Source organism: Choloepus didactylus, chromosome 9 (assembly GCF_015220235.1).
Source record: "Choloepus didactylus isolate mChoDid1 chromosome 9, mChoDid1.pri, whole genome shotgun sequence".
Lineage (NCBI taxonomy): Eukaryota > Metazoa > Chordata > Mammalia > Pilosa > Megalonychidae > Choloepus > Choloepus didactylus.
The window spans coordinates 86,613,324-86,640,280 of NC_051315.1; the positions used below are offsets into that span (position 1 = coordinate 86,613,324).

Here is a 26,957-nt window from a genome sequence, read left to right on the forward strand (position 1 = left end):
ACTGGCATTTCTATTTACCCATAAAGCTACCTTTACTGAGATCTTTATTTCTTCATGTAGTTTCAATCAACTGTCTAGTGTCATTGCCTTTCAATCTGAGGAACTACCTTAGCATTTTTGTAGGGCCAGAGAAAAACACCCTCAACTTTTCTTTATCTGGAATGTCTGAATCTCTTCCTCATTTTTTTTTTAACATTTAAAGGTTTTATTGGCCATATCACAAAGGTTTTTAAGTTATCTATAAGTTCTTACAATGTCAAAAGAGAAGAGAAGGAAAATATGACTAAAGTTTAAGGGGACAGTGTGGGTAGCAGCACCTTGGCAATGATTCCTCAGAAAACTTTATGTTTTCAGATTTCCCTTTTCTCCAGTAAAATTTTGTGCAACTCATCTGCATCCTCACTTGTTTTCACCCCAGCTAACATGGTAATTGGAGCAGTGGCATTCTTCTCATCAACTGGTGGATTGGGAACACAAACAAAAAGTACATTGTTTTTCCCTGTCCATGTATGTGGCATATTGTGTAAAATCAGAACATTCAGCAACATGTTGCTTTTTGGAGTAAGAAGCATCATCTTCTTTTACTTCATTAACTCCTATTTTGGGTGATTCATCAGTCTCTACTTCACCTCTACCTTTGCATTCATTATTGCCACTTTCTTCTTGGTTCTCCAATGTTTCAGTGAAATGGCAAAGAAATTGGCTTATTCTGGGTAACATCTTTGCCAAATAAGCTGGTGTTTCCATATGAAACTGAAAATCCAGTCAGGGAGCCAGAGCTTAGCAAGCCCAAAACAGAGCTATCAATTTTCTTGCCAAAATTAAATGAAGCACTTGTCGCTCCTAGTGATGGGTCCACTTTCTTTTCAGAAACAACCTCATCTTTTCAGTTGTTTTCTCAGTTTTGTTGCCGTGAAACAAAAATGCTAATTCTTGCTGTAATTTTGTTGATAGGGAAGGAGACTGTGTTACAATCAACATTTTGTTAGTTTCCCTTTGAGAAAAACTACTGCCACTGTTCCCATGTTACTGTTCAATACTTGCTAAATATTTCTCATAGTCTTTAAAGATAGGCATCAGACCACAGAGTGGGTTTGTGTTCAAGTCCTCCACTATCTAATCATGAATGGAGCAGTTTAGTGCAGCTAGCTGCTTGGGATAGGTATTTCCATGGTAGGCTTCACTCAAAGCAAAAGCAGAGCAGTGGGGCTGCTGACTGTCACCATTAGTTTGGGGATTTGAAATCTTTTTCTCAACCAAGGAGGTCGGGCCATTTGCAGTAACAGAACCAAAGGGTGCCCTGGTCTCTGCTGCTGTCCTTGTACTGGTAAAGGAAGGGGCAGTAGCTATGCTATTTCCATTTGATAGTCCTTCTAATGGCTTCACTCCAGTGCCATTACCAAGTCCCGAAAACCTTCCTCCTCCAGAAGGTACAACCAAACCTTTAAAACCTTCAAAGGAACCTCCACTATCAGATTCAAATCCAACATTTCTTCACTTTGCCTTTTTTATGGTTCTATTCTTCAAGACTTCTTCAATGGCCACCGAGAATGTTCCCACCTCCCTGGCCAGCACCAGAGCACTCACTGGGCTATAGGTGCGGTGAAGGGCAGCAGGTCTGAGGCTGCGGTCATGACATTCAGGTCAAGGCAGTGGTTGTTCACCTGGCCAAGAGCTCTTGGTCACTTCTGGTGTGCTGAGAGCCTTTAAAGAACTTTGTGATCAGCTAGCCTGGACTTTCAAACACCATGTCTCCCAGGGATCTCATCTCTCTGTGCTTGGAAGTGAGAGGGAAGAGCTGTGACTTAGCCAGACACGGCTGGGGTAACAGGGGCAAACATGCTCCAGGCTGCCATTTTGTAGCTCAAATCCAACCTTCAAAACTGCTTCAAAAAAACAAGGAGGAAAGAATTCCCATGTTCAGCTACTGCACAAGTGCCATAATAAACTTTTTAAAAACTTAAAAAATGAACTAAGATCCTGGTAAATGGAAATTTTAAAGTTAGGATGTACATTGAAAAGCAAAGACCTCCTTTTTCACATGAATGACAACTTTGTACTACCAAATCAAAGTACTCTTTTTACTTTGTGTCTATCAATGAGTTTAGTAAAAAAGAGTTTGAGTATAACATGAAGTTCTTAGTTCAGAGCAAGTAAATATGATGGGTATGACACAGACATGCTATTGTAAATCAGGGTTTTTTGCTTATTGAACTTCTTTTCAAAGGTCAATCTCAGTTTCCTCATGGTTCTAGTTTGCTAATGCTGCTGGAATGCAAAACACCAGAGATGGACTGGCTTTTATAAAAGGGGGTTTAACTGGTTACACAGTTACAGTCTTAAGGCCATAAAGTATCCAAGGCAATGCATCAACAATCGGGTACCTTCAATGCAGGATGGCCAATGGCATCTGGAAAACCTCTGTTAGCTGGGAAGGTATGTGGCTGGCATCTGCTCCAAAGTTCTGGTTTCAAAATGGCTTTCTCCCAGGACATTCCTCTCTAGGCTGCAGTTCCTCAAAAATGTCACCCTTAGTTGCTCTTGGGGTGTTTGTCCTCTCTTAGCTTCTCCAGAGCAAGAATCTGCTTTCAATGGCCATCTTCAAACTGTCTCTTATCTGCAGCTACACTTTCAGCTTCTGTGCATTCTTCAAAGTGTCCCTCTTGACTGTAGCTCCTCTTCAAACTGTCCCTCTCAGCTGCACTGAGTTCCTTCTCTTTGTCAGCTCATTTATATGGCTCCAGTGATTTAATTTAGACACACCCTGAATGGGTGGGGTCACACCTCCATGGAAATTATCCAATCAGAGTCATCACCCACAATTGGGTGGGGCTCATTTCCATGGAAACACTCAAAGAATTACAGTCTAATCAACACTGATACATCTGCCCACACAAGATTATATCAAAGATAATGGCATTTGGGGGGACATAATACATTCAAACTGGCACACTCATCATGACTTTTTTCACCTACTTTTCAGGATTTTTCTTTTGGGCCTCCAATTTGCTCTGCCTCCTGTGTCAGCCTGTCTACCTTTAAGGCCTCAACCAGTCTCTCCCTTGCTCTCTTCACTTTCCATGCCTGCCTCCTAACATCATCATGTTACCTGTCATCTGCTGAGGGGCTCTGAGAGACCCTGATGATCTGGTCTACACAATCTGCAGAACTGCCAGAGGTGGGCTCAGGACCAATGTGAAGATTTCTGCCAACAGTATGGCCCAGGGTCTCAGTGAGACAACCTGGTACAATTAATTCTAAGACATGTGGGAATTCCAGGGTACTTAAAGGTTCTTCTGCACTGCTGCATGCCTGGAGGCCCTCCAGTCTGCTCTACCACGACACCTGCTGTAGCTTCTCCAAGTTCTCCTCAGATGGCCTGTGTCTGACCACATTTCCAGGATGGGAAGTAATTTTAGTAACAGGCCTTGGGAATATACAGCTGGTCATTTCCAACTGGAATGGAGAGCTTAAACCAGGCTTCTCCTTGGCCAAAGTTAGATGGTGCTGTCATTTCCTTTGCGAAGTCTGGGGCATCATATTGTTTTGGGGCTTCCCCAGTAAAGGCTGGCTTGGAAAACCTGTCGAGGCAGGATCCCCCATGGTAGCCAAGTTGTCTGTCCCCATGGCAGTCCTGAAACACAGAAAGCCTGACTCCTGTTGGAAAATGCCCTCTCCCTCATTTTTGAAAGACAGTTTTGCTAGATATAGAATTCTTGGTTGGCAGTTTTTTCTTTCAGTCTTTTAAATATGTCATCACATTGTCTTCTCGTTTCCATGGTTTCCAGTGAGAAATTGGCACTTAATCATATTGAGGTTCCTTGAACATGACATGTTGCTTCTCACTTGCTGCTTTCAGGATATACTATTTGTCTCTGGCATTTGACAGTTTGACTATAATGTGTCTCGTTGTGGCTCTTTTTGAGTTTATCCTGTTTGGAACTTGTTGAGCTTCTTTAATGTGTATATTCATGTCTTAAACTTGGGAAGTTTTCCACCATTATTTCTTCAAATATTCTTTCTTCCTCTTTCTCTCTTTCTTCTCCTTCTGGGACTCCCATTATGTGTATATTAGTACAGCTGATGGTGTCTCACAGGTCTCTTAGTCTCTGCTCACTTTTCTTCAAACTGTTTTGTTTTAGCTCCTCAAACTGAATAATTTCAATTGTCTTATCTTCAAGTTCATTGATTCTTTCTTCTGCCAGCTCTAATCTTCTGTTGAAGCCTTCTAGGGAGATTTTTATTTCAGTTCTTGTGGTCTTTAGATCTGTCTTTTTCCTTTTTCTGTTTTCTGTTTGTTTCTTGAAATTTTTATTTTGGTCATATATTATGTTCCTGATTTTCTTTAGTTCTTTGTCTACCTTTTCCTGTAGTTCTGTGTGCACACTTAAGACAGTTTTTAAAAGCCTTGTCGACCCCTACCTCACCCCCTACACAAAAATTAACTCAAAATGGACCAAAGATCTCAATATAAAAGAAAGTACCATAAAACTCCTAGAAGATAATGTAGGAAAACATCTTCAAGACCTTGTATTAGGAGGCCACTTCCTAGACTTTACACCCAAAGCACAAGCAACAAAAGAGAAAATAGATAAATGGGAACTCCTCAAGCTTAGAAGTTTCTGCACCTCAAAGGAATTTCTCAAAAAGGTAAAGAGGCAGCCAACTCAATGGGAAAAAATTTTTGGAAACCATCTATCTGACAAAAGACTGATATCTTGCATATACAAAGAAATCCTACAACTCAATGACAATAGTACAGACAGCCCAATTATAAAATGGGCAAAAGATATGAAAAGACAGTTCTCTGAAGAGGAAATACAAATGGCCAAGAAACACATGAAAAAATGTTCAGCTTCACTAGCTATTAGAGAGATGCAAATTAAGACCACAATGAGATACCATCTAACACCGGTTAGAATGGCTGCCATTAAACAAACAGGAAACTACAAATGCTGGAGGGGATGTGGAGAAATTGGAACTCTTATTCATTGTTGGTGGGACTGTATAATGGTTCAGCCACTCTGGAAGTCAGTCTGGCAGTTCCTTAGAAAACTAGATATAGAGCTACCATTCGATCCAGCGATTGCACTTCTCGGTATATACCCGGAAGATCGGAAAGCAGTGACACGAACAGATATCTGCACGCCAATGTTCATAGCAGCATTATTCACAATTGCCAAGAGATGGAAACAACCCAAATGTCCTTCAACAGATGAGTGGATAAATAAAATGTGGTATATACACACGATGGAATACTACGCAGCAGTAAGAAGGAAAGATCTGGTGAAACATATGACAACATGGATGAACCTTGAAGACATAATGCTGAGCGAAATAAGCCAGGCACAAAAAGAGAAATATTATATGCTACCACTAATGTGAACTTTGAAAAATGTAAAACAAATGGTTTATAATGTAGAATGTAGGGGAACTAGCAGTAGAGAGCAATTAAGGAAGGGGGAACAATAATCCAAGAAGAACAGATAAGCTATTTAACGTTCTGGGGATGCCCAGAAATGACTATGGTCTGTTAATTTCTGATGGATGTAGTAGGAACAAGTTCACTGAAATGTTGCTATATTATGTAACTTTCTTGGGGTAAAGTAGGAACATGTTGGAAGTTAAGCAGTTATCTTAGGTTAGTTGTCTTTTTCTTACTCCCTTGTTAGGGTCTCTTTGAAATGTTCTTTTATTGTATGTTTGTTTTCTTTTTAACTTTTTTTTTCATACAGTTGATTTAAAAAAGAAGGGAAAATTAAAAAAAAAAAAAAAGAAAGAAAAAAGACAAACAAGGAAAAAAAAAAAAAAAAGATGTAGTGCCCCCTTGAGGAGCCTGTGGAGAATGCAGGGGTATTTGCCTACCCCACCTTCATGGTTGCTAACATGACCACAGACATAGGGGACTGGTGGTTTGATGGGTTGAGCCCTCTACCATAAGTTTTACCCTTGGGAAGACGGTTGCTGCAAAGGAGAGGCTAGGCCTCCCTGTATTTGTGCCTAAGAGTCTCCTCCTGAATGCCTCTTTGTTGCTCAGATGTGGCCCTCTCTCTCTGGCTAACCCAACTTGAAAGGTGAAATCACTGCCCTCCCCCCTACGTGGGATCAGACACCCAGGGAAGTGAATCTCCCTGGCAACGTGGAATATGACTCCCGGGGAGGAATGTAGACCCGGCATCGTGGGACGGAGAACATCTTCTTGACCAAAAGGGGGATGTGAAAGGAAATGAAATAAGCTTCAGTGGCAGAGAGATTCCAAAACGAGCCGAGAGATCACTCTGGTGGGCACTCTTACGCACACTTTAGACAACCCTTTTTAGGTTCTAAAGAATTGGGGTAGCTGGTGGTGGATACCTGAAACTATTAAACTACAACCCAGAACCCATGAATCTCGAAGACAGTGGTATAAAAATGTAGCTTATGAGGGGTGACAGTGGGATTGGGAATGCCATAAGGACCAAACTCCACTTTGTCTAGTTTATGGATGGATGTGTAGAAAAGTAGGGGAAGCAAACAAACAGACAAAGGTACCCAGTGTTCTTTTTTACTTCAATTGCTCTTTTTCACTCTAATTATTATTCTTGTTATTTTTGTGTGTGTGCTAATGAAGGTGTCAGGGATTGATTTAGGTGATGAATGTACAACTATGTAATGGTACTGTAAACAATCGAAAGTACAATTTGTTTTATATGACTGCGTGGTATGTGAATATATCTCAATAAAATGATGATTAAAAAAAAAAAAAAAAAAGTCTTTGTCTTGTATGCCCAAAGTCTGGGCTTCTTCATTGATGGTGTCTGATGTTTTATCTTGCCTTGGATGGGCTATCTTTACCTCACCCCACCCCATGCTTTTTTGTGTGTGTGTGTCTTATAATCTTTTCTTGCATTTTGGACATTATGGAAATTTTGATATTTAAATGTTATTATAGAATTTAGCCACTGAAGTGTCTGTTCCTTAAGCTTGTATCCAGCTAGTGTTATGACAGATTTCCTTGAATTCCAGGAGCTAACAAAAAAATTTTTTTGAAAAGAAAGAGAAGAAAAGAAAAGAAAAGAAAAAGAAACACCTTTCACAGACTTTGCAGATTGGCTGTGTGATGACTGGTTTTTCCCCTTAGAACATAGCCAGCCTAACATAAGCCTGTAGAACAGCCCTAGGCAAAATAATAGGGTCCTCTCTAGTTTTTTCTGAGCATGCCTCTTGTGCTGGATATGCACACATGGCCTTAGGAATTCCCCTGGTTACACAGATCTGAATGCTCCTCTTCCCAGTCCCACGTGTTACATTATGCGTCTTAAAGCCAGCAACCCTTTACCCCAGGCAGCTGTGATGATTGTTTCTTACACTGTTTTAGCTGTCCCGGAAGCTATTTTCTACACGCAAGACAAGTTCTGGGACAGGAAGCCTGAGACAAGTACCCTGGTTCAGGCATTCAGGCTACCACAGGCAGATTGATACAGACACATTTGCACTCCAGTATGTGCATAAGGGTTACTCTGCCCCCCCTCTGGAACCACATTGGGAGCAAGTGCTAGATCTGCACTGAGCCAGGGAGGCGGTGGAGGAAGTGCCAATAAAGGTGCTATAAAGTTTTCCTACAGTTTTTAAGTTACTTTTTTCTTGATTTGGCTCTCTCCCAGTTACTGCAAGCATTTAACTTTTTTCTATAGCTCTGAGAAAGAAGGCTCTGCCAGCTTTTGCTTGTTGTTTAAACCCTGGAGCATATCACTCTGCCATCTTGGTGACATCCCTCTCCAAGGATATTGAATTTTAAATTTTATTCTCTCTCTGCAAGTTTAAGACCCTCATTTTAGGATCAATAAATATAAGAGAGAAGTGTTAAAAGAACTATAAAGATACTATAAAGGTTAAATATAGAAACTTGTTCTGGAAGGTTCTACCAAATATATCTATATGCCTTTCATAAAGTGTAAGCAAGGCAGCATTACAATTTGTTCAGGGCACAATATGAGCATTACAAAACTGATGTCATGTATGTAGATATCATATTCTCCCAGATGATACTGTTTAGTAACTTGCTTTGTACCCCTTGTGCTAACAGTTTAGAGTCTTCCAGTAGTTGATATAATAGCTAAGCTTGTTGATCTGTGTATCCATATCAATCAGGTGAAAGCTACCGCAATAAGCCCTGCAGTGTGATTCATTTTGGAAATGGATTTTTTCACACTAGCACCATATCTCACACCTTAATTGTTATGCTTTACACAGACATCTGAAAAATGAGCTAATAATGAAACAGAACATAAAAATATTTACTTTCTCAGATGCTTTCTAAAATAACTAACACATTGGAAAAATGTGAGCAACAGTAACAGTTTTTTTGGATATTGAAATAGTACACGCACAAATTTGTTTCACCCCCAACAAACTTCGTTATTTTGAAGGCAGACTATCAGAAGATTGGTGCTGCAATTTAAATAGAGTTGTGTCACCTAAGAATCATAAATAATGTGACTACTGGCTTGAATCTAAGTGTGCTCGGTGCTTAAATAAATACATCCAGGTCGCTATTTACTACTTTGTAGTTCTAAATAAATGAAAAATACCCAATGTGCTTGAGTGTGTGTTCATGTGTGTGCATGTATTTGTGTGTGCACTATGGATGGAGAGGGTTCTTGCTGAACCTATTCTAATGCGGGACCTCTGAGCATCTTTTTAAATAATTGGATTTGCATAGCTATGGGAACTCAAGCTAAGAGGGCCTATGAAGAGGGCTTTTTTCCCCAAAGGGGACCTGGAGACAAGGATGGGTAAAAAGAAGAGGACATTATTTTGTCTGCTGCCTAGCACAGTTCCTAGACCTGGACTGTTAATTGAGGGAAACTACAGACGAGAGACTACAAAGGAAGCTACGGTTAACACCTTTGATGCCAGGATGCTCAACAGAAAAAGCAAGACCGTGGCAGACACCACAGTGCCCACAATGCCCAGCAGCTCCCTGGGAAAGCAAATCTGCTTTTGAGCTATGTGACACATTTCTGGGGACTTCCAGATATCAGAAGAAAAAAAAGGACTTTTCAAGGGATCAAAGTCCTGGATCCATCAGTGGGAGTACAGAGCTAGCCAAAACTGAGCACTGATGTCAACATGACCTCATTTTTCATGATAAATTGATGAAGTGTGCAAAAATTGAAGTTAATATGTACATATAAGTCCCTTTTCCCCAAGCCAGTTCCAATCTCTTAATTGCCCATGTTCTAATTGTCCACTAAGATTTCCAAAATAATCTAGACAATCAGCAGTCTAGATGTTTTGAAGCCTCTTTGCCAATGACTAAAAATATAAGGAAATATAATATTTTTCCTCATCTTTGTCAGTCCCTTTGCCTGAAGTATTGCCTCCTGCTGAAAGGAATAGCAGGGAATACTAATAACAATTATTGAGACAGCATGGTGTTAGGTATATTAATATATTATCTCCTTTTTAACTCAAAACAAACCTTTGAGTTAGGTACTCTTATCATCCCCATTTCATAAATGAGGAAACTAACTTTTCAAGGGATAAGTATCTTGCCCAACATCACAATTCAAGTAAGTGATAGAGCCCCAAAATGAAGAGAATAGCAAAGGGGTTGTTTACTAGACTCACTCCTATTTCAACTGCTGACCAGTCAAGACAAATTTCTTGCCAAGAGTTTTGACTCCCTTAGATGTTCAATTTTCCTCAAGACAAAAAAAGATGTGCAGCTATAGCCCTTTGTTTCCTTTTGTACCCAATGAATTTTAAAATGCTACTCAAGCATCAAGCAACAAGCAATTCCACAAATCAGTCTAATTCCTGCCAACTGTCCTATGTACAGATGTCAGAGCCCACTGAGTAGGGTAAATAACAGGCGAGTCGAAGGAATTAAAATCAGTCTTATACCCCATGATGGCTTATGCCAAAAACCTTACATTAACAAAAAAATTCTGTCCATTGAGTATTCAGAGTTTAGAAGGAAGAAGGAAGAAAGGGATAGAGGTAGTTGGCACCTTAGGGGCTCCAGTGTAGCACACAGAGGAAAAGGAAGTGGGTACTTCAGAGAGAATGCCCAGATAAGTATTACCCAGCAGGGGGAGCCTTAACAGAGGAAAAAAATGGCAGCTGCCACTGGCTAGCCCAACAGACTTTTTACTATACCATTTCCCTCTCTCTCTCTCTCTCTCTCTCTCTCTCTCTCTCTCTCTCTTTCCCTCCCTCCCTCCCTTTTTCCTTTTACTCTCACATACACACATGCACACACACATACGCACTCACCTGTGGAGACCTGTAATTTTGCATGACAAAATATATATTCAGTATAGAACAGGATAAAATTTACAAGACTAGGAATAAAAGCGCTAGTCTTGGCCCTACCTATACTTTATCCATGTTACTCCAAGTAAGTTAATTAACATTCTGGGTCTCTTAAAAAAAAGATAATTGGACCAGATAATATTTTAAAACTCTTACTTCTCTAACCATCTATAATGTTCAAAGAGCTACCTAGTTCATCTTTTGCCAAGGGGATTGTAACATTTCTCCTAAAAGAGCTCTCTGATTCTAAACCCACCCCTTTCCCATATCTTTCTTGGAATGCACTAAATTAATGTTTAAATGGTTTTTCTTTCCTTCTTTCTCTCTTTCTTTCTTCATTTCAAGAAAGTATTTCTTGCCATTCAGGCAAAAAAAAAAAAAAAAAAATTCTATGTCCTCATCCAATACAGAGGATGGTTGGTGATTCTTCAAGCCACAATGAATCCCTAACTTCTAACCTCAGCAAGGCACACTTTTTCTTTCTTTCTCCTATTGTAAGAGCTTTCTAAAGTCTTGTTTGCAGAATAATGAAGAAAACATCACTGTCGGCAAGGCTGCTGTCACCTCTGAATATACTTCATCAACATGCTGCCACTTCATCTTGTTTAAGCTCTTTGACTGCTTTGTAGAAGGACACTGATGCCCACATCTATCTCCTTGAGACAGGCAGAGAAACGAATCCTTTTTCCTGTCTTAAAAAGAGCTGACAAGCTTTTAGTAGGGTTTATCTTCACTGAAGGGTGATAACCTTGAAAATGAAAGTTAAAAGAGACTGATACAATTAGTTACATAGTCTATAGTCCGTCTCAGTTGGTTTTCTTTTCTAGTTTAACATGAAGTTTTCTATTGTCTGCATTCATTTTTCTAGAGCTAAATTTAAAGATACTTTTTTTTTTTTTTTTTACAAAATACAAGTGCATTATTTTCTATTTTGCAAAAATGTCCTCTGTTAAGGATTAAAAAATATCCATTGAATATTTCCCATTATATCTACCACTCTAACACATTATCCATGGCGTTTTTTTCTCTTCCTTTGCATTCCTTGACCCCATGTCTTGTCATGTTCAGAGAGTTATGAGATTTCCCTATAAATATTTTCTCTGATTATAAGCATATCTTAGAATTCTAATCCTTTATATTATATCCACTCAAGAACAGTAAAAGGTAGGTTTGATGTTTCATTAATAATTTGTAAATAATGGGCCCCCTGGTAGATTAGGGCCCCACTACTGGCACATACAGATATCTGTATGTCTGGCAAGAGGGTAACTTGGTCCTCCTGAGGTTTATTTGCACAAGGAACTACAGCATCTTTTAGGAAAGTGCTCATCCTAACAGCAAAAAACAAAAAGCCAGGCACCAAACTTTGCCCAGTTACAAAGCCTTGGTCATTGGAGGAGAGCAGTTCTCTGAATCCTGTGTCAGGTCTCATTGTTCCAGGCCCAGCTCCCGAGGCTTTCATGTCTAAGTCAAAGGGGAAGAAGTGTCCACAAGCCAAAACTAAGTGTAACTCAAAACAGAAAAGAGAGACCCTTTCCCACTGCCCAGCAGAGCAAGGTGCAGCTGTGGCCTCTCAGGGCTCATGAGTCAGCTACAAGGGAGCAAAATGGCTCCAGGTAAGTGACTGGCAGCAGATTGCAGTGAAGGGCTGCAACCAGCAGGTGCAAACTGTTTCCAACCACACACGATTCCCTCTCTGGGGACTCCCAGACACTCCCAAAGGTCATGCTAGAAGGACTGGAGTCCTAGAAAAACAGGAAGGGGCATCCTCTATAGTATCCCTGCTAATCTCTCCTATCTGCTACTGCTAATTGCCGACCTCCATGCAGGTGCTTTGCCAATCCAGGTCCTGTGGTAGGACTGAATCATGAAGTCCTGAGGTTAACAACCAGAAGGGCCTTGGAGACCAGATTGACACTGCCAATCTCAACTTTGTGCATTCAGTTGGTGGTGGCAGGGATACGGGTACCTACAGAGTCGGTGACTCAGCATCTGCCTGCAGCTTAATGCTGTTGCTTGTTCTCAGTGGGAGCTGAGTATGGACAAGCTATCCTGGTGGGCTTAATCTGGCCTGCTCTGGCCCCAAATTACTTCACAGAGATACAAGAATGTCTGTAAATTAGGTTACCTGGTTTTGGCTCAGAACTTGATATTACACCTTAAGTATATTATCCTAATAAAATACATGCCATCTCATGTTCTTTTTCTTAATACCATTTATATAGAGCCAAGGATCTTGTGCATGGAGGTCCTTCTTTGGCCTGGATCATTTTTTATCTTTCTATCTTCCACCTCCACAAAATAATTATTAAGTCTAATAAATATGCAAGGAGTGGCTTTGAACAATGTAAAGTATAACTTTCCCCTAAAATTGTACAATTTAAAACATAGAGATAATTAAGGCTTTGTAACAAGATTTTAAGATGCCTAGAACTGTAGCGCAGGGCTGGTCATAGAGTAACATCTCAATAAGAAATTTTTTAGTTGAATTTTTATTAACTACATGGAATGGAATATCTATTTGTTGATTTGTTGGTTTGTTTGTTAAGACAGTCTCTGTCATATAGTGTGAAGAGAAGGCGCTTTGAAGAAGCTTCTTTGAAAAAGTTCTAGGTTCTGATCCTACTTCCATTGCAAAGTATATAATCTTGGGAAAAATCATAAAACAGATAATAAACCATATCTCTCATGGATGTTGTGATGATTAAATTAGGTAAGTATGTCAATCTTCTAGTATAATATCTGGTACAAAGAACGTGTTCAGTGGATGTTCATTATCACTTTTTTAAAGTAATGAAGAATACCTTTTATGTTTCTATGCAATGAGGATTAAAATGTAAGCATCTGTCATTTCTTTGAGTAAGTATCAGACAGTGTTATGGATTAAACTGTGTCCCACAGAAAAGAAACGTTGAAGTCCGAATCCCCAGTAACTCAGAATGTGACCTTATTTGGAAATAGGGTCATTACAGATGGAATTAGGCAAGTTAAAATGAGGTCACACTGCGGGGGGAGGGGGCTCATTCCAGTATGGCCGGTGATCTCATAGGAAGGGAAAAGGAGATATGGAGAAAGAAGGTGGTCATGTGACAACAGAGGCAAAGACTGAGTCATGCCCCAAGCACCAAGGATTGCCAGCCACCACCAGAAGCCAGCAGAGAAGCATGGAGCAGATGCTTCCCTACAGGTTTCAGAGACAGCAAAGGCCCTTCTGACACCTTGTTTTCAGACTTCCAGCCTCCAGAACTCTGAGACAATAGATTTTCTGTTGTTTTAAGCCATCCGGTTTGTGGTACTTTGCTCTGGCAGCCCTCACAAACTAAGGCCACCAGATCAGTAAGGGCTACTGTGCTACTGCAAGGGATATTTCCTGTTTTGAAAGTGAATAACAATTGCAATGTGAAAATGGAAGTTTTTATTTTTTTGTTAATACAAATAGCGAAGAGGGCAATTTCCTGTTTCATTATTATAACTTATAAAAATATCCATTTCCTCTGACCAGTAAATCCACGTCTAGGAATACAGCTGAAGGGAATAATTAGAGACACATGGATGAAGATATTCACAGAAAATGGAAGTTCTTGATCGTGACAGGGCATTAGATGGTTAGGACAACGCACAGAACCCTCAATGCTCCAATTTACTATTCAAAGAAAAGCTGTAGATGGGCCCTTGTTTTAAGTATGGCACAGACTACTTGTCCTGGATGTCTGGGAGGTAGGCCGTGGCGAGACTATTCCCATATTACAGGGTCAGATTTGACATTCTGGACAAATCATAACCAGTCTCCACCTTAGCTGCCCTTGTGGAGACACAATGGACTCAGGGGTCTGAAACCATGAGCTCTGGAACTGGTTCAACCTCCTAACTGTGTGGCCTTGGGCGAGTTTCTTCAGCTCATTGAACCTCAGTCTCCTCATCTATGAAATGAAAACCATAATATCTGTTCTACATATGTCATTAAGTTACTAATTGTGTCATCGTCTGCTCTGCCCTAGCCCCACCAATATCACTTGGGCCTGCCACTTAATGGATGGCTCCTTTGCATTACATCAGGACTTAATGTGAGTTACCTCATGTAATCCTCACCCTAATGAGGTAACTATGATTCCCATTTCAGAGGTGAGACAACGGAACCACTTAGAGGTTAATTAACTTACACATCTGGTAGTGGCAGAACAGGAATCTGACTTCAAAGCCCATATGCCTGTGAGAAACTAAGGTGGGCTCTGAGTGTCCAGCCCTCATCCAGCAGGGATTTATTAAGCACCAGCTCCTACTCTCAAGAAGCTTACACCCTAAAGTCACGGTTTGGAGATGTACAGGGTCAAATCGCCATTTGTATCCACCCCAGAAGAGCTAACTGAGCCCTGGATCTCCAGCCAGTGGGGTATTTCCTCTGACCAGATGTGGGAGCAAAAAGGACTCGTCCACAACCCGAGACTTCCCACACTCAGGTGAGGCTAGTCTGGTTTGTAAGCATCTTCCCCTCTATTGCCACTAAAGCACCAGTAAAAGAAAGAAACACTTACTTACTATCCTTTAGTCAGAAGGAAAATTACATTTTGTTTGGTCTCAGACAGATTTAAAGCTATACTGCAAAAAGTAAAACCTTGTTTAACTTACAAAAATGATAACACTTAATTGGGCTTTCTTACTGATGTACATAGCACTATAGTATTTAATTGCTATAAATTATAGCACAATGAAAGAACTCCAAGGTCGTTATCTAATGCCGTTATACATAGAAAGATCAGACTGAAAGCCGGGTCTCCTCACTCCCAGTCGTGTGCTCTCTCCACCTTAAGAACGCCCTCTTTAACTATGCTGGTTTTAATTCCCTGCCCGAAGGAGAAGAATCTTGTCCTTCTTTCTTCTCTATGCCAAATTCTTATTGATCGGTTGGTGATGAGTTAGTAAAAGCTGGAAGAGAATGGCATCTAGGCCTTCAGTGTCAAGATCAAAGAAAGCTCACAAAGAGATGCCTTTCATCCCTTTCTAAAGTCAGGGCCTCAGGTAATCACTTCTTGTCCAGAAGCAACGAGTCCCCCAGATGAGGTGCCGTGACTCGGGGAACTCTGCCCCAGCTTTGTCAGCTCATTAAGGATACGGTCTACCACAAAGTGACTTTTGAACACACTAAGTAGGAAGAATCAAATGGTTTCTATAGAGACAGGGTCAGCTGGATCAGAGCCTGAGCCTTGAAATAAATCAGACATTGAAGAAGTAAACAATAAAAGAAGCTGAAGATAGATTGGATACAGACATGGTGCTTTTATCTGTCAGACTGCAAGCCGCCAAGTTTCTCTTTTGCAAACAGACATAATGTTTCTATGGTGCCATCTTATCACGTTGTGGGTTACTTGTCCACCTCTTGCTGGTCTGTGAGCTCTTAGAAAGCAAGGACTCCGTCATGCATATTTTTATTCCATAGTTTGCAGCACATTTCCTTTTATATAGTGGGTGTTTGATGATGAAGAAATAAAAGAAGAAAGCAACACAAACTCTATGTCCTATTTCCTGAAGAAACTTATAATGAGGCCTTTTGCTCCTCTCTTAAAACTACAATAGAAAACATGCACAATTATTTCAAAAGGAATGGGGACTTTGGAGAATAGGAAAGGCTGATTAAAAAGGTTTACATATTTGTTTAGAGCAACTACATTCCACATACCATGGTAGGTAATTGGCATATATCATCTCATCAAATACTTACAAAAACACCATAGTCAGATATTCCTATTCCTCTTTTTCTTTTCATAGAGAAAGTAATGGGGCTTGAAGGGCTAAGTCACTTGTGCAAACTCAGGCAGCTATAAGTGGCAAGGCTGGAATTCCAACCACTGACCACAAAGCCCATATTCTTGGGCTGCTGGTTATAGACAAAAACATAATTTCCTGTCTTTAATAGCATTTGAGCAACAAACATTTCTATCACTCTACCACCAGCACTATGGCCTCTTTTCCCACTGACATTTCTCTAAGCCACTATTTGGAACTTCTGCTTCCAGTCAATATGAAAAAGAGGAACTGAATTTACTTTCCTGACTCAAACAACCAAAAATTAAAAATAAAATAAAATAAAATATATTAAACAACAATTTTCAAAACACAAAACAGCAGGCAATAAAATACAGTGATCTCAAAGAGATAGGGAAAAAATGAAGTAAGCCCTACAATTGTCCTAATTTACTACTTTGAGAGAGTTCCCAGGCATGGCATAAAGTGGAAGTATCCAGACAGGGCCCAGCAAATAACCTGAGTTGAGAAGGTGGAACTCAGAATCCAAGGAGACCCAAGGTCCAAGGTGGCTACAGTTTGCAAGACAGAGTACCAGAAGGGAAGAGCTGTGCAAAAAGAAAACTCCAGAGATTTGCAGAGGGTCCCCTTTGACTACTTGGCAGCGTATTGATCAGTGCATGCCTGTAAGGAAATCACCTGTCGCAAGTGAAAGAAACATTCAAGAGGATTAAAGGGAATAGCATCTAGCTCTCACACAAGGCCAAGAATAGCCTATTTATCCAGCCAGACTAGAAAATCCTCATAATTCCTGGGGCACTGGGTAGACTACTCATTAAGTAATCTTACCTTGGTAGCATGGAGTGAGTTGCTACACATGTTGTGGGAACACAGGCTCAGGCACAGCTGAAGCATTCAGCAAATGCCCACTTTATTACTCACCCAGCACAAAAGGTCCAAAAGAACAAGGGAAGAGATCCCATCGTGGCTGGTCTTCCGGGGAGGCCAACTGCTCCAGTCGGGATCAGGGTATGGCAGCTCCACAAGCCCCACTTCACCTTGGAGAGGAGAGACGAATCTGTGCTGCCCAGTGGTGGAGTAGTTATCCACACTCAGGGGAAGGGGCCCTGTGCTTAGAGTTCCCACCCTGATGAGCAGTTGGGGCTGCTTGCTCATGGTTTCTGGGTTTAAGGTATGGTCAGGCTTTTTCATTAGACCTAACATCTCCCCCAGGATGTGGAGTGGAACATACTGAAACAATAGAAAAGGAGGTGGGGGTAGGCGAGAGCTGGGAGATGGCTGCTAAGTGTGTCTGTGACTTCCCCAACAGGTAGTGAGGAATAATTAGCTCTAGACCAAATGCTGCTCCTGTCCTACATTATAAATATTAAAAGCATAACCCAAAAGGATAAAACTGTTTCAAGTAATTTAACTGCATCCTGGAATAAAGCTCAAGAACATAGGAGAGTAATACAAAGCCCTCCAGCACCCAACAGGGTAAAATTCACAATGCTGGGCATCCAATCATCCAGAGAAGCAGGAGTACAAAAATGCAACCTATAATAAGTATAAAATCAACCAATCAATACCAACCCAGACTGATACAGATGTTAGATTAGCAAAGACATTAAAACAATTATTATTACTGTATTCCAGACACTCAAAAAGTTATGTGGAAACATGGAAGACATTAAAAAAAAGACCCAAATCAAACTTTTAGAATGAAAAACACACTATGAATTTTTTTAAAGCACTGGATTAAGTTAATAGTAGATTAGACATTACAGAAGAAAATATCATTGAACTTGAAGACATAAACAATTGAAGCTATTCAAAATGTAACACTGAGAGAAAAGAATTTCAAAAACATGAAAATGAAACAGTGAGCTGTGGGACAACTGTAAGTAGCCTAATATACATGTAATTGGAATACCTGAAGAGGGTGGGGGAAGAACTAAAAAATTGTTTGAGGAAATAATTGCTGAAAAGTTTCCAAATTTGATGAAAATGATAGGCCCCATAGATACAAAAAGCTCAATGAAACTCAAGCACAAGAAACATGAAGAAAACTATATCAAAGCATATGATAATCAAGTCGCTCAAAACCAAGGATGAAGAGAAAACCATAAAAGTAGCTAGAGAAAAAGACTCATTGTATACAAAGAAACAAAGATAAGGATGAAAGCAGGTTACTCCTTGGAAATAATATAAGCCAGAAGACAGTGGAACAATGTTTTTAAGGAGATGAAAGAAAAAACTGTCAATCTAGAGTGCTACACTCAGCAAAAAAAACATCAGAGATACAAAACTGAGAGAATTCATCACCAGCTGACCCACATTACAAGACATGCTAAAGGAAGTCCATCAATTGGAAATATGGATACACACAAATGAATGAAGAGTACCAACAATACATGGGTAAATACATAGAATACTTTGTTTTTATTTAAATCTCTTAAAATATAGTTGACTGTTTAAACAACAGTAATAATAATATATTGTGGAGTTTATAACATATATAAAAGTAAAATTCATGAAACTAGTAGATAAAGGCTAGGGAGAAAAGTACATTGTTTTAAGTTTCTTATACTATATGTTAAGTACTAGAATATCACTTGAAAGTAAATGATAATAAACTAAATAAGTATAAACCCTACAAAACCTAAAGCAATGATTAAAATAAAAAGACAAGGTATAGCCAATAAGCCAGAAAAGGAGATAAAATGGTATCATTAAAAAATTCAATTACAAAGCACTCCTTTAGAATGTAAGGATTTTACCCTACTTATTACATGGTTTTAATCCTCCTCAACTATGCTTTTTTAAAACATTCTTATTTATGGTTTCTGGTTTTTTTGTTTGTTTGTTTTAAAAAATTTTTTCCTTGGGAAAAAATAAAACCAGAGGAATTTATATGACAAACTACTGGTGTCAGGATGCCAGGGGAAAAGAGAAAGACCAGAGGCATGGGAAGCTAATAAATAGTGGTCTCTGAATCATGTGGAACAGTCCCCTGGGCGGGTCTGGGTTCCTCACGGGGTGGGTCACTTTGGCATGTGGACTCAGTGCCGGGTCCCCTGGCCTGTCCACTCAGACACCCGTGGTCAGAGAGAGCTGGCCGCTCCTCAGAAACCTGCCAGACGACAAACTCTGTACCTCACCGCAAGACAAGACTCCTTACTGCTCCTTGGCCCTGGGCTCAGGCAGGGGCAGCAGCCTTTCTTGCCTGGAAGGAGGAGCCTTGCTGAGTGCCGGGGTCACCTGGGAACACACGACACCACAGCAGTGAGCGCCAGGTAGCCATCCACTCCTGTGCAGACATGGCCTTTGCCACCCACAAGGGCCTGTCCATCTGGCTGAAGGACAAGGGACACTAGAATTACACAACTGTCCCTGTCCAGCCACAGCCCACAGTAGTGTCCATTCTCTACTCCTGCTCTGTCACCTCAGGGGTAGAAGGAGATTGGGATCTCTTTCCCTTTCAACTCACCAAGGGACACTAATTCCAAGGAAGTTAGTAATTTAAAAGACAGCTTGGCCATCAGAATCCACACGGAAAGTCTCTCCGGTTTTGCTCACTTTATGCCCTGATCTCAGGGCAGAAAATTCAGGCAGACCCACAGCCACTTGGGGAACACAAGTTAGCTAGAATGATGGCTGGGCATGAAAGAGCCAGTAACACACTTTGAGACCGGAGTACATTCAGGAAGGGGAGAGGGCCCGGCAGCCAGCTGGGGCCTCAGCTTACAGCTCAGGGGATGCACTGAGCCTGAAGGCTACAGCCAGGCCACTTGCCTAGCAGGGCTCTCCAAGGCCTCTCGTGATGGAGCCTCACTGGTTGTGGCTCCTATGTGAAGAGCAGGGATTCTTCCTGTCCACTGTGGCCCCTGTTCCAATACAGAGGCTGGGTTACATCTCAGTGCCAGGGTCCTGAGGAGCATCATAAGGAGTCAGCCAAGCCACACAGTCCTGGGCTGGCTGTAGTGACAATGTGAAGCCCCAGGGAGCCTGAGTCATCAGGAGAAAGGAAGCAAGGGAAGAGGGCTGCCTTCTGCTGGGAGAGCTTCACAGAGGAACTATCAAGGGCTGGGAAGACGCTAAGGCCCAGAAGACTGCAGAGCCAAAGGAAACAGGGTGAAATAACAACAGCCTTATCCCTGTTTTAAGAGCATATTGTTGCTGTTGCTTGATTTTGTTTTTTCCTTTTAAAACCTCCCACATGTTAAAAGGTGAGGGGGGGGTTAGCCCCCTCCATCTGGTCCTTTGCAGGCACCAGGAGGCTTCTGTCTCCTGCCAGCTCCTGCTGGCCTTGCCTGGGCTCCAGCTACACCAAGCAAGGGCAGGGTGAGGAGAGCAGCTGCTCTGCTTCCCAGCAGCAATTCCTTCTCCACATAAAACCAGAACACATGTGTCAGAAGCCCAACGACTGAAGTGCAGAGAATTCCAGGGAGTGGGTAGCCTGGTGTTGGCGCTGGGAGCAGGAACAGGGGTGGTCTCCCACCACTGGGGAAGAAACCTCAACCTTCAGGGAGCAAGCCTGGGGGCACAATTCCTGTTCCCTTTTGTCCTGCTGACACTTCTATCTGGGACTGACCATAGTCAGCAGTCCCCCAAGGAAAGTCCCAGTCCCAAAGATTACGGCCAGGAGGGAAGAAAACGTGTATGACCATCCCTAGTTGGTGATGGCTCCTGATTGTGAAGGGGGAGGAAGGGAGCAAGAGGGGAAACCGTGCAATATGTAAAATCTATGAATCTCAGGTTTCAAGAGCAGGGATATATGAACAACCCTAAATAAAGAGACGATATTCAGGATGCTGAGAGTGAGGCCTGCTGGGGAAGCGGAGCCGTCGGGGTGTGGGAGGAGCTGCAGAGTCGGCCTGAGAGGGCTGAGGAAGAGACCCCAGTGCCGGCCTTAGGGAGTGTAGGCGGGAAGCAGGGGCAGCTGGAATTGGTTGAGGACTTCGCACTGGGCTGGTTCTCCTCCGTCTCCGAGAGCAGCTCCAGCGCCCGCTCCTGTCCCTCCGTGGAGGAATGGCGCAGGAGGTTGGCTGCTGTGGCCAGGTTCGAGGCTCCTCCAGCTCCTGCCACCAGGTAGAAGCTGACGTCAACATGACGTAGACCTGGGAGCCGTGGAACCTCTTATGCTGCTGCTGCTGGGCTAGGATGAGTTCAGAAGTCCAGTCGGAAAAGCCAGAATAGGGCTACAAGGCTTGGGGACGGAGCTCCGGCAAGGCCGGGGGCCGGGTGCGATCCGCGCAGACCGCTGTGGGTGCCAGACGGAGTGAGGGTGCCGGGGCCCGGCTCCCAGGGTGGGCGGAGTGGGGGAACCCGGGCCCAGTGTCCCCACCTAGGTTGCCGAGAGGGGAGGCCCGGGATGGGCCGCGGGGACTGGGCACCGGGGGTCTGGGGACAGCATCCTGGGGTGCGACCCTCCCCACTCCGCCCCGTGCGCCTCCCCACTCCCTGGGTGGCGCCGCGACCCTCGGTCACAGCCCCTCAGCTGCCTCACGCCGAGCAAGTCCAGGCCTCGACCCCGCAACTCCTGGACAGACCTGGCCTCAACTACGCTTTTAAACTGCTTGTCTTTCAAGTTACAGAAATGGTTTTGCCTTCTAACATCACAGCCTTGATGATGCTTGTCCGTCTGGGTCCTATCAAGGGACTTCTTTATCATCGTCCATGCTAAACTCAGCCAAGGCCAGGGACGGGACTCCTCTATTATGAATCTTAGAGCGCAGCCCTTTCAGACGAGGTGGCCCTGCTGTCCTTCCAGGGCCTCAGTTTATCAAGAAGATAAAGTGTTGCTCCTTGAAGACCCAGAGTAACAGTCCACTCCTCCCTCTGGGAACCCACCCACCTGCTGCCTCCTCAGTGCCCAGATGCAGTTAATCTGAGTGTTTCAGGGGAACCTGTCACCACACTTCACAGGGAAGCCTTCTTCAGTGATTCAGAGGTCAGTGATCTACTTGAGAGGCCTGTAATTTTCTGACTTGCTCTTGCCAGAGAAGAGAGGAAAACACACACACACATCCCAAGAAGAGCAATCTTCTAAGCTTGAAAATTCCTTCAGGTCCTCATTAATCATAAAATGAGAAGGTAGGAAAGGAAATAATCATTCTACAACTAGCTCTAATGCCTTGAGACTAAAACCAAACCAATGATAACAACAGTAGTAATAATAATAATAGCTAACATGAACTGAAAGCTTATTGTGTTCTTCATCTGATTGTGTTCTTCATCTGATATAATGCACTGGTTACCAAAACCAAACCAATAATATTATCAATAAAATAACAATGGCAACAGTAATAAAAGCTAACATAAACTGAATGTTTCCTATGTTCTAGGAACCATGCAAAGCACTTTACTTACATCATCCCATTCATTCCTCATAATAATTATATGGGTAAAGAACTGTTACTACACCCTTTTCACATGGAAAACTGAAGCACAAAGGACAGAAAGCTGAAAAGAAATTAGGATTGAACCCCTGAATTACAAGCTACCCTAAAAGAATTTACCTAGAAAAATTCAATTCAGCAGCTGATTAATGTTTTTCACTTAGAAACAAGAAGGTAGCAGATGTTTACGCTCCTGTTACTACTGCAAATAAGCCAAATCAGTTTATCTCAACAAGTATTTATAGAATGCCTACTGTATGCCAGGCACCGTATTAGGCACTGGGGGTACAAAAAAGGGTAAGTCATGAGAGCTCATAGTTTGGTAGGGAAGATACATTTTTTTAAAGACTGATAAAAAAAAAGGCAATGAGATCAATAAGTATATTAAAGGAACATAGGGTAGTACAGAGAAGGAAATGACTCATACCCTGAAAACTTTTTGATCTCAAAAGAAAACTGACTTACACATTAGCTGGAAGAAAAACCAAAAGAGAATAAATTCAATAAGAATATGAGTAATTAAATATAATGAGGAAAGTACATAAAACTGAATATTGGTGCTTTTATATCTTTTCAGCTTTTTAACATAGGTTTCTGGATTTGAAGTATGCAAATGGTGGTAACAAGTGAGTAAATAAATGGTTATACTGTTATTTTACTTTTTTCAAAGAGTTTTAAGAATTTCTCCTGAGCAATTTTAACTGCACACCTGGGGAGTCTAACTACCGGGCCAATGTAATTAAACCTGAAACTACTCAAGCCTTGGCAACAACCCCAATTGCAAGAAAGTGGTTAAGCTGAATTATCAGTCTCTATCGATGATGTTCAGTCAGTTCATTTAAGATTGCTAAGTCAGTTCATTTAAAATTGCTATGTTTTAGTGTAGAAAAATTTTGTTTTATTTTTCTTATCCAGTGCTGCTGCTTTTCTTCTTAGGTTCAACAAATTAAAGTCTATCAAAGAAACAACAAAGGAAAAGCAATGCCCCCTTATTCATTGAATTAATCATTGTGAGGAGTCTATATATCAAGATCACAGTCATATATTTTTAATTTGGCAGAAGAAAATTCTGAATGGATCAGCGTATCAAGAAAGTTGGTTAAGTAAAGCAATCCCAATTTAACCATCACTGGCTCTTTTTTTAAAGTAATCAGCAATTATCATTTGCTGCCAGGTACTTTTAATGAACAAAACTGCTTCCATTTATTCATTTAGCCAGTAAATCATACTTCCATCCATTCAGTTTCTTCCAGTACATTTTTATTGAGGACCAACTATATGAAAAGCATTGCTCTAGGAGCTAGGGTTATGGCAAGGAACAAAACAATATTTCTGTCCATTAGAGCTTGTATTCTAATAAGATAGACCAGACTATAAACAATTTAAAAAGTAAATATATAACATGTCAGAGGGTTATAAGCACTAAAGAAAAAAATTAAGCCAGAGGGCTCCACCGACGGCCTCGACTATGATGGTAGATGTGCCAGTTTGAATGTATTGTGTCCCCCAAATGCCATTATCTTTGATGTAGTCTTGTGGGGCAGATGTTTTGGTGCTGATTAGATTTGCTTGGAATGTGCCCCACCCAGCTGTGGGTGATAACTCTGATGAGATATTCCCATGGAGGCATGGCCCCACCCATTCAGGGTGGGACTTGATCAGTGGAGCCATATAAATGAGCCGACTCAAAGAGAAGGAACTCAGTGCAGCTGTGAGTGATGTTTTGAAGAGGAGCAAGCTTGCTAGAGAGGAACGTCCTGGGAGAAAGCCATTTTGAAACCAGAACTTTGGAGCAGATGCCAGCCACATGCCTTCCCAGCTAACAGAGGTTTTCCAGACGCCATTGGCCATCCTCCAGTGAAGGTAACCGATTACTGATGTGTTACCTTGGACACTTTATGGCCTTAAGACTGTAACTGTAGCCAAATAAACCCCCTTTTTATAAAAGCCCATCCATCTCTGGTGTTTTGCATTCCACAGCATTAGCAAACTAGAACAGTAGAGGAGGTGAAACAGAAAGAAGCGTCCAGCGTGGGGTGCTCCAAGACCCCTAACTGGTCACCTCATCCTGCCAGGCTGTAGCGCCATTAGCCCAAGCTCCCCTCCCCGGAGCTCCCACCCTGCCCCCTCCTGTGCCCGCAGCCGGCCTCATAGGGATGTCCGAGCAAGCCCCAGGATCCCCTTTGGGCCTAGCCTATGTCGGGGTCAGCTGTTCCCTCGGTCCCGGACATGAGCACCCTGAGGAGGACCACAGGTCTGAGGCAGCAGTCAGGGAGGGGGCACGTGATCATGGGCACCCTCCTCTGGCATGGGAATACCGGTTACAGGTGGTTTCTGATTTTGATATGACCTTGAGCAGCTTTGCATATAGTGGAAAGTGAGGTCCCTCTTATAATATTCTGGGTAACAGACAGCAAGAGCTATGGGCACACCTTCACCATCATTACCTAACTGAGATTGACACAAACCAGACCATAAAAGAGAAGTTACCTCATGTGGTGGAATGGTGAACCAGAGCCCACGATCTCCTGTCAACAGAAAATTCAGAAGTTTTAGATACCCCAGTTGGTTAGAGAATCCAATGCAATCCTTAGGGAGGGTGTTCTGGTTTGCTAATGCTGCCAGAATGCAAAACACCAGAGATGGATTGGCTGTTATAAAAGGGGTTTATTTGGTTACACAGTTACAGTCTTAAGGTCATAAAGTATCCAAGATAACACATCAGCAATTGGGTACCGTAACTGGAAGATGGCCAATGGTGTCCAGCAAACCTGTTAGCTGGAAAGGCACATGGCTGGCATCTGCTCCAGGTTCTGGTTTCAAAATGGCTTTCTCCTGGGATGCTCCTCTCTAGGCCACAGCTCCTCTTCAAAATGTCACTCTCAGTTGCTCTTGGGGCATTTGTCCTCTCTTAGCTTCTCTGGAGCAAGAGTCTGCTTTCAACGGCCATCTTCAAACTGTCTCTCATCTGCAGCTACTCGCTCAGCTCCTAGGCATTCTTCAGAGTGTCTCTCTTGGCTGTAGCAAGCTCGCTCCTTCTGTCTGAGCTTATATAGTGCTCCAGCAAACTAATTCAGACCCATGCTGAATGCGTGGGGCCACACCTACATGGAAACTTTCCAATCAGAGTTATCACCCACAGTTGGGCCCTGGGGCACATTTCCATGGAAACAACCTAATCCAAACATTCCAACTTAATCCCCACTAATATGTCTTTCCCCGCAAGATTGCATCAAAGAACATGGCTTTTTCTGAGGGACATAATATATACAAACCAGTACAGAGGAATACAATACTTTCTTCAATACACTGTCCCATAACAGCATTTCCACAGGCACAGGTAATGTCCTGGAAGGAATTATCCAAAAAATGAAAGTTTTCCTCCCTGACATCCATATTGTATCTAACTACATGGATTTTGATGAAAATGTTTTCCTAGCAAGAATCAAGGGCCACCTCATACATACAACAAGAACACCTCCTTTGCTTCAGGGCAAAACCACCTCCCTGGGGAAACTCACCATGGCTGATTGAGTCCCTAGTGCAGAGAACATTCTCAAGATCGGCTCCTAAATGATAAGGTGGAGGAGCAGTGGAATGCTACATGGGCTCCTATGACATTGGGCTAGGAAAGGATGAGATGCTGGATGTGAGGTGCAGGGCTCCTGAATCCAGGCCAGTCCTGCAGGCCTTGACTTAGAGGGGAGCCTCACTTAGAAGCCAGTCTGATGTAAGCACTGCTCCTCCCTGTTTGCACAGAGAAAAATCCAAAGAGCTGCTGCCCCCCTCCCACCACAGGCCCCAGCACCTCAATTGTGTTCAGCTGAGGCTTGGGAGAAGCCCTGCCAGGTGGGAAAGCAGAAAAAGCTGTTCCAAATGAATTGTGTACCTTCTGGGTGTTAGCACTCTAAGGATTATTTGGTACAAGATTTTTTTTTCCCAAAAAACTTTAAACATTGGAACCTGTTCTTTAAACAAATTAAACACGTGAAACAGATGAAAATTTTGAAAGAAAGAAAATAAATAAAGCTGCATAAGGGGTCTGCTGGTTTGAAGCTCTTATGTACCCCAGAAAAGGACATATTCTTTTAATCCAATCCTGTGGTGTAGATTCATTGTGGGTAGGACCTTTTGGTTAGGTTGTTTCAATTGAGATCTGACCCACCCAATTCAAGGTGGATCTTAGTCCTTTACTGGAGTCCTTTATGAGAGGATAAAAAGCAGAAAGGGCCAAGAGAGCTCAGAGAGAGAAATACACAGAGATCTTGGAGAGAAATACCCCAGAGAAGCAAGAAAGGACCCACAGAAACTGAAAGAGCCAGAACCTGAAAGCAACAAAAGGATCAGCAGATACTAGCCATGTGCCTTCCCATGTGAGAGAGGAACCCCAGATACCAGCCTTTCTTCAGAGAAGGTATCATCCTGTTGATGCCTTAATTGGGACATTTTCATGGCCTTAAAACTGTACATTTGTAAGCTAATAAATTCCCATTGTAAAAGCCAGTCCATGTCTGGTAT

At 42.1% G+C, this 26,957-nt stretch overlaps 2 pseudogenes; one reads left to right on the forward strand and one right to left on the reverse strand.

The window, feature by feature from the left end:
- Positions 1-350: 350 nt before the first annotated feature.
- Positions 351-17,214, reverse strand: LOC119543796 (annotated as a pseudogene).
- Positions 17,215-24,763: 7,549 nt separating this feature from the next.
- Positions 24,764-26,139, forward strand: LOC119543797 (annotated as a pseudogene).
- Positions 26,140-26,957: the final 818 nt, after the last annotated feature.